General features: G+C 35.5%; 1 non-coding gene across 1 annotated transcript; it reads right to left on the reverse strand.

Moving 5' to 3' along the window:
- Positions 1-1,511: 1,511 nt before the first annotated feature.
- Positions 1,512-1,584, reverse strand: Trnar-ucg. Its single transcript has one exon. It is a non-coding gene; the product is annotated as a tRNA-Arg (tRNA).
- Between the last annotated feature and the right edge of the window lie 6,686 nt (positions 1,585-8,270).

Genomic DNA, 8,270 nt, shown 5'->3' on the forward strand with positions numbered 1-8,270 from the left:
AATAAATTATTTTCGGTAATTTTTGGAATGGCGTCTGTCGAAATTTTTAGTTGATTTTATAATTATATTTGTACAACTATATCTGCATTTTAAATAGTATTTTTCAACTGTTCTCTAAACTAGAAGTTAGAGGCACTCAAGTATTTACTTAAGATAATATCAGTTCCGTATTAAAAATAAATAGTTAATTCTTAAATATGGAATACTAAAATTTTTGATCTAGTTTTAGAAATCTAATAACTAAGCGTTTAAATTAAAATGTTTTCACAATTAATTTATTGTGTGTATTCATTAATCTCCCCTTTCTCTTTTTATGCTTTTTCTTTTTATTACTTACCTCACATGTTTAAAATCATTCTTAAAAACTGTTATCTAACAAAACTTATTGTGAGGTTATAAACAAACAAACGCATATTGTTACTCTGAAAAGAACCTCAAAAAAACAAAATTAACAATAGCATAAATTAACATACAGCTTTTGATATGAAATGAATGTGTGTGAATATCTTGAAAACGGCTTCGTAATTCGCTTTAATAAATGATGCCGAAAAAAAATGGTCAGGTATTATTGTAATGGTTTGATTGACTATTGAACGAAGTCCGCGGTATAACAGATGGCTGAAATGACTGATGATTCTTATCAATTAGATTAATGGGTTGTAGGTATTAGCTTGCCAAGATGGCGTATTTGGGTGGAGTTTGTTTTATTGTTATTACTTTACTCTTAGACATATCCGAGGACATATCAGATGCTAAAAAACACAACGGAAAAAAATCATCAAATTTAAAGTTTTATATTTTTATTTATTTTTAGCCCTATTTTTGTTAATTCTATGAGCAAACTGTATATAAATATATCAACTTTACTCGTAAACTCAGTTAACCGAAGGATTGTTTTTTAACCAGCTTTAAAGCAACCTGTGTAATAATTTCGTAGGCAAATTTTCCAAAAACATAATTTTTTGGTTTTTGACCATGTCTAAACTGAGCATTTTACTTTTATTTCATGTTAAAACATGCTTTGGTTAATTTTTAAGGCAAAGTTAACTTGCCACCGATAATTTGCAAATTTTTCAATTACCCCCGAGTCAGCAATATTAGCTGACTCGCATTTATATGTACAATTTGGAATTGATTTATAATAAAGAGTTAATTGAAAACCATAAACGTTTTCATTATTTAGGAAAATTTTCTTACGAAATTGTTGCACACGGTGTTTTAAAAAACAAACCTTCGATTAGCCTTGTATAATAAGCCAAATACTAAAGTTTATAAAATATTGAGTTTACAAATTAAGATTGATATATTTATATACAATTTGCTAAAAAAATCATAAAAATAGCGCTAAAAATGAAAAAAAACTATCACTTTTTTTTTCATCTGATTGTAGTTTTTAAAAAACTCATTCTGATTTTTAATAAAAATGAATATATTATTCTCAAAATATACTGCATAAGCATAGATAGAGTAGGTATTTTATAAAATAATATAGAAATAATATAAAAAAAAAGCGACCGTGACAGGACTCGAACCTGCAATCTTCGGATCCGAAGTCCGACGCCTTATCCATTAGGCCACACGGTCTCGCCCTTAAAATCCTCCCTGCAACCCTTTTGCCGACGAGACCAGCTGAAAATCACATTCAAATTGTACTTCTGGCATTCGTTATTAAAAGACTAATGGTTTTTTGGATGACCTTTAAATGGTTAATTTTTTTAAAATACTATAGATAAAAAAAAGACGTCCAGTTGGCTTGGAAATGACGATCCACGACATTTACCATACAACTAATTTTACGCACAAAATAAGAGTGAACTTCATCTCCAAGACATCTCTGATGCGTTTGGTTTTTTTCATATGGGAGAAACACCGTAGAAATTAATAAAAAGCGGGTGTTTTCAAAAGTAGCTAACCTATATATCTTTTTTATTCTTTCCGATAAAAGAACGAAATTTGGTATGTCTGCATATGACATAAATCAGGATTGTATTTTTGGTCACTTCCTGTTTTACCAAAAATGACTATAACTTTTGATTTTAATTGTCACCCTCAACATGTTTTTACTTTATTTGATAGACAATGACCGTCCAAAGCGTCAATTTTTCTTTTCAAAAAAACATTTTTAATTCAAAAATACTCTTTCATAATTTTTTTCTTAAATAATGAGAACTACTGGATTTTTTCTTTCTTTTCGTTCCTCTAAATTTTCTACTATCTATATTGCTATATTCCCAAATATAAAGTTTTTTTTAACTAAAAATTAAAATAAAATCCCAACAAATTTTCGAAAAATATAAACTTTTCAAAAACATTTTTTCGCAAAAAAACCTCATGAGAATCAAAATATACCACCCCTAAAAATATGTGCGCTTATTTAAGACTCGCTCTATATATGAATAAATATAGATTTATAATTCTGTTATGTACTTAAAAAATACATTCTTGGAAGTGTTTAAATTATAACTACTACATTTATTATAAAATACAATAACCAACTATTCTACTCTGTATTTTTCAAAAAAAAACTATCGCATTTGGAAAAAAAATCTATTGCAAAAGAAACTTTGGCAACATCACCAGCGCTTTTTTTATTATAAAAAAATGTCTTCACCTCTTCTCTATCCCGATAACAGATAACAGCTGAATGGTCCCGTCCGCTAGACTAGCGAAAGAGATATACGACCTCGATTCTCAACTCAAACCAGTTCTTTTTTACTTAACTGTTCCAAACAGTTCTAAGTCCCTAACTGTTCCAAATCCCAAACTGTTCTAAGTCCCAAACTGTTCCACATGAATAAAACAGTTCCAGTTACACTCGCTTTTATATTTATTTTTCTATGCTAATTTGTGCCGCAGTGTTTTGGAACAGCTGGAACAGTTGGAAAGTGGAACTAGTACAGGATAGCACATGGACATTTTCCAAGCCAGTTCCAAAACAAACCTGTTTGATAACAGTTGAAATGAACCTGAAAATAACAGTTCCTGTTCCAAACTAACTTAGCATTTTTGCAAGTCGCATAGCCCTACAAGTACCTTCTATCTAATAACCCTTTATGGTGGCACTGATGATACTATTCCTCATTTGATATGACGTTTAATTTACATCCCTTCGTTCTTGTTCTTCGTTTTCCCTTTCCCACAGTTCTTTTCCATTCTTCTTTCGACCGGATATCAGATCCGAACGTCCGTTTTAATTTGTCATCGAACGATAACGGGCCAATAAAAGTATAATTCCCATTTCTGGAGAAATAAAGTGACCGGTGACGATAAATGGCCAAGGGTGCCGCCCTATCGTAGTGCCGCTAATACTCGCTCCGGAATGGGGAGGCGCTGCCGCTCGCCGGCCACTCTTTAGCGCACTTCCGGAACTAACCGGAAACATTAGCCCGTCGCCGTTTTGAGGTTGTGTTTGGCCATTAATCATATTTCGTTTGGAGATACTTTTTCCCATTCAGAGGCGTACAATTTCTTTCGTTTTTCTGGTAAACCACTAAAATGGTGTAACTGAAATGAAAATCTTTTATGAAATGCTGTATATAGGAATAATCTAACCTAATGTACCTGAAACTCTTTCTTCTTCTACTCTTTCGATATTTGTCGATCTGTTAGTTTTAAGATTGCCTTGGTATGAATTCTTGCAGGTGGACTGCCAAGTGCCTTTCCATTTTTTAAAAGCCTTCTAGGCTGTGTCTTACCCACTGGTTTTCCTTCCATAGGTAATCTCTTTTCTTCCATGTGTTTTTACGTGTTCGAACCATTGTCTTTTTTTTCCACCCCATTATTTCGTCTTTAATTCACATAATTATGTGATATCTGTGTTCCTAATTTGGACTCTTCTAGTCTTTCAAAAAAACATGAAACTACGGTTGAATTTCAAAATATATGACAAAAGCCAGATTTATCAATATTTTCATAATTTGCCTGTGTATGATTGACCGAATTTAGTCAGGTTAGTTAAAAGTTCTAAATAAACTACTAAAAAAATTCTCGCATATTTTCTAAAAAAAAACATTAATTTGAAAAACAAGACACTTTAAATTCCCTGATTTACAGTTTTAAATAGTTTGGGTACTGTGAAGGGAAATTCGAAAAAATAAGCCTACGCGTTGACTTTTAATTTTTAGACGGCCGACTATTTGATTGCATGTGAGCGCGGCTCCATAGGAGTATATTAGTTAAAAATATGCAACTAAATAGTTAGCCGATTAAAAATTGCCTGTCGGCGTATAGCCTAAGGCTACGCAATGCAATAAAATATTGGGCCTATCGGCTCCATAAAAATGTATTGTTTTCATTTTTGCAACTAAATAGTCGGCCAACTAAAAATTACATATCAGTGCAAATAATTATCCTAAAAAACTCACAAGAGAAAGGTAGAAAACTGCTTGCTTCATTTAGAAATGCGTAATAATTACTTTTATTTTAAATATGCGATAATTGTTTTGAGTAGTGTATATGTTACGGTTAAAGTCCGATGTCCGGTTAATGTCGACATTAACATGTTAATGTTTGGGTTAGGATATGTTTTTGGTTGCTTTGTTGTGTGTTATTCTCGAGATTAACCGGGTAATGTCGACATTAACCGGACATCGTACCTTAACCGTAACATATATACCATCTCTTAATATTTTAATAAATATTTTATTACGAACATAAAATTTTAACTAAGTAGACGTTATAAGCCTTAGCCACAATAACCAATCCCCGAATTTACTTTACAAGAGGAAACAGTTTTTTATTATTGACGTTTTGATAAAAATACATTCTTATGTAAAACTGCATCGAAGGTTTTCAATTCAAAAAACACGAAAATACAGTTTGACACAGTTGAATTTTTTCTAAGCCGTCAAAATCAAAACGCGTTTCTATGGCAATATAGATTCGATTCACGTTTGATTTCGTTCTTTGATAGGTTGTTATTGATAGAATTTTAATTAAAGTCATATTTTTTGCTGTTTTAAAATGTTAAAGAACCACAAAATTTATATAGCTCAATGCTACGGGAAGAGTGACAATAATTATTGGAAAACGTGATACTTTAATAACAGCAAAAATATGACGTTAATCAAAATTAATAATAACGATTTATCAAAGAATGAAATCTAATTATATTTCCATAGATACGCGTTTTATTTTCAAGGACTTTAAACAAATCAACCATATTTTCCTGCTTTTTACTTTCTCTAAAACGGTATGCAAATTTCGAAAAGTATAAATTGGATTAACCATTTAAGAACAAGCCAAAATTTTTATGAAAAATTAATTTTTCTCAAAATGTTAATAATAAAAAAGTATTTCCTCTTGTAAAGACAATCCCAGGGACATGTACTGTATAATTGATATAAGCAAAACCGTTAACGACAGTGTTAATTTAAAAACATGATATTAGTTCAGAAAAATTGTGATAGCACCCCTAAACAACAATCATAAAACCTTTTCATCCACACGACACGCTACTGTCTTACAAAGACACAAATGGCCATTGTCGTCAAGACTATTATTGATATTCTCCGCGGCATTTTCAGTATTTTGTGCGCCCCTCCACCGGTCGTAATAAATACTGAAAATGCCGCTGTACCCGACAATGGCCAGCCTGGGCTGGCTGGCGCCTCGTAACAGATGAAAAATTTTACTGTTGTTATTTAGAAACCAACATCCCCTAATTTTACGAACTATCATGTTTTTAAACAACCTGTCGTTAGCTTTGACTGCTATCCAACATGATCCCCAGATTACAAGCACAGCCAGCCAACGGCACGAAAAATCAGGCTTTTTCGCAAAATACGGCTTCATGAGCCAATCAACGCACTTTTCATTCCACTACCGTTGCAGAAAGAAAGAATAAAAAAAGCTTTGAAAGGCGACTTTGTTTAAAGTCGCAACAAAAACATCTGAAATATAATTATGATTTCATTCTTTCATCATGTACCCCGATTAACTTTTGTTGACCAAAAGCTCTCGTTTTCCAACAGTATTATCGCCTTCGAGCTATACTGGTACGTGGTTTCGCTGGCTGCAATAAACTACATCAGCTCTTTGGCTTTATCAACATCAAGCGTATTGCCGCCAACTGCGTTTGATTTTGACGGCTTAAAAACCGGCAGCTCAAACTGCTGACTCTGTTTTTTTAACGCTTCGATACGGACCCCCCGCAAATGTTTTTATCAAACGTCAACCAATAAAAAAACTTGTTTCTGCCGCCGAGGACGCCAGCCTGCTATTTGCACAACGTCCCTGAGCCAGACCAGAACCCGCTGTTCGCCAGCAAACCAAACTGACCGTAGAAGATGGCCCCCATGTTACGGTTAGGCTACGATGTCGGTCAATAATGGGCATTGCCGATTGTCCTCGGAGTAACTGTTTAAGCGGCAAGCTTGACCAACGTTGATGATCATTAACAGCACAGCGACGCTTACCGCCTTTCAAGCTGATGTCACATGTTCGACAAAGCCGGTAATACGCGACTAAATATTGAGACACTACCACGCTTTCGCTGGCGGACAGGATGGTCGCTGCTGTAATTTTTAATTGACCGCTGGTGCAAAAACGAAGCAACCCGACATGGGGCCGATGAGTAATATTGCCATTGCGTAACGCTGGGCTTCAAAAGCCGACTGGTACGAACACAGCTGACGGTTGCGTATTGCAACTGGCTGCCATGAACTCTGTCAACCGGTCGACCCGTCTAAAAACTTGCCGGAAACTCATTTCTTCACGTACTAAGCAACTGTCAGGTAAAGACCAATTAACGTTTTCAAGTAATGTTTTTCAGAAAAGCCTCAAATTGCAATGATTTGTTAGAACTTGACTTAAATTGGAATCGGTAAATCGTCATATATTTTAACTTCAGACTGTTTTTGAAAAGCAGAAGGGTCAGGCCAAGGTACAGATATACGCAGTGGCAATTAAGGCTGAGCATGAGGGTGGGCAATTCGAGCACATAAGCTGTGGAGAAGACCCACTGTGGTGAGAACTCAGTGAACAGGCTACAGCCTAGAAGGCACCGTCGGAAGGCACTGACATTCCACCTGCAAGGCTGACTCTTCAGATCGTGAAAGAAAGTTTCAGGCTGTCAGGTATTTCCTATACAGCATTTCATAAAATTTTCATTCAATTACACCATTACAATGTTCAAAACACGCCTCTGAGGCTGGGAAAAGCCTCCAAGCTTGAAATATGATGACCAAACTCTTTGACGGCAATCGGTGAGTACGCAAAAGTGACCGGCGGCTCGGGCGACCGCACAGCCCGATCATATTCTCGAAATAATGCGACCCGGCCGTTATCGACCATTGATAGGCGAATCGTATCCGGCGGAAAAGGCTGTGGTGAGGACTGCTATGCGGCGATCCCAAGCATCCGGTCTCGCATTAGATAGAGGTGCTGTGGGAAGCTTGCTGCGCTAAAAAATGGTTGGGGCGCATTTTCGAATTCATTCAACGAACCCATCGAAACGAACTGTTCAGCTTCATGTCTGGCTGTTCAACTGATTACGGCTCAAAGCAGCATAAACAAATGTAAAGCAGATGTGGCACTGTTTATCATGATGGGCTGAGCAAGGACTGGTGGAGACCCAAACTGTTTGGAGGCTGGTTAGTAAAAAAGGTTTTGTGAGGAGTATCATATCTCTTGTCTGCGGACTTGGGACCATCTGGACAGAGAAGATGAAGAACGGTACCACCCTGTAAAGCAGTCTTAGCAAAGTTCACACTGTGTTTTTTTCTTTTGAAACAGGTAAATGGACCGGACCCGACCCATTTATAACAAAATGTGAGCCAGTTACTGAGCCCAAACACTCAGAGGTATGATAGAGGCAGTGTAAATAGCTTTTATGGGGTGTTTTCTCATATTTTAGAAAAATGTTTTTGCAAAAAAAAAAAAAAAATTAAAAAAACTATTTGAATACTTACATCAATGAAAATTCAGAGGAACGAAAAAGAAAAAATTGTCAGTGACCGACTGAAAAAAATATGAAAAACCCTTTTGATGGGCACGAAAAAAAAATTGACGCGTCGCTATCAACTCAGAAACAAGCCTGTTCGAGAACGATACAGTAAATCAAAGTTACTCAGTGCGTACGGCAAACAAAGTGTTTAAGCAATCGACGCGTCATGGGCTCATACCTGGTTTATCGGAAAAGCAAAAAAGGTAGGTGCTTGCAGCACCCGCTACTGCGACCCATAACCAGAAGCGCGTCTTGGAGATGATTCCTCTGTTTACAACGCGTAAAATGACCAGCTAATGGAGTGAATCTCTTCCAACAGACATTC

Source organism: Sitophilus oryzae, unplaced genomic scaffold, assembly GCF_002938485.1.
Source record: "Sitophilus oryzae breed Bouriz unplaced genomic scaffold, Soryzae_2.0 scaffold_2026_pilon_pilon, whole genome shotgun sequence".
NCBI lineage: Eukaryota > Metazoa > Arthropoda > Insecta > Coleoptera > Curculionidae > Sitophilus > Sitophilus oryzae.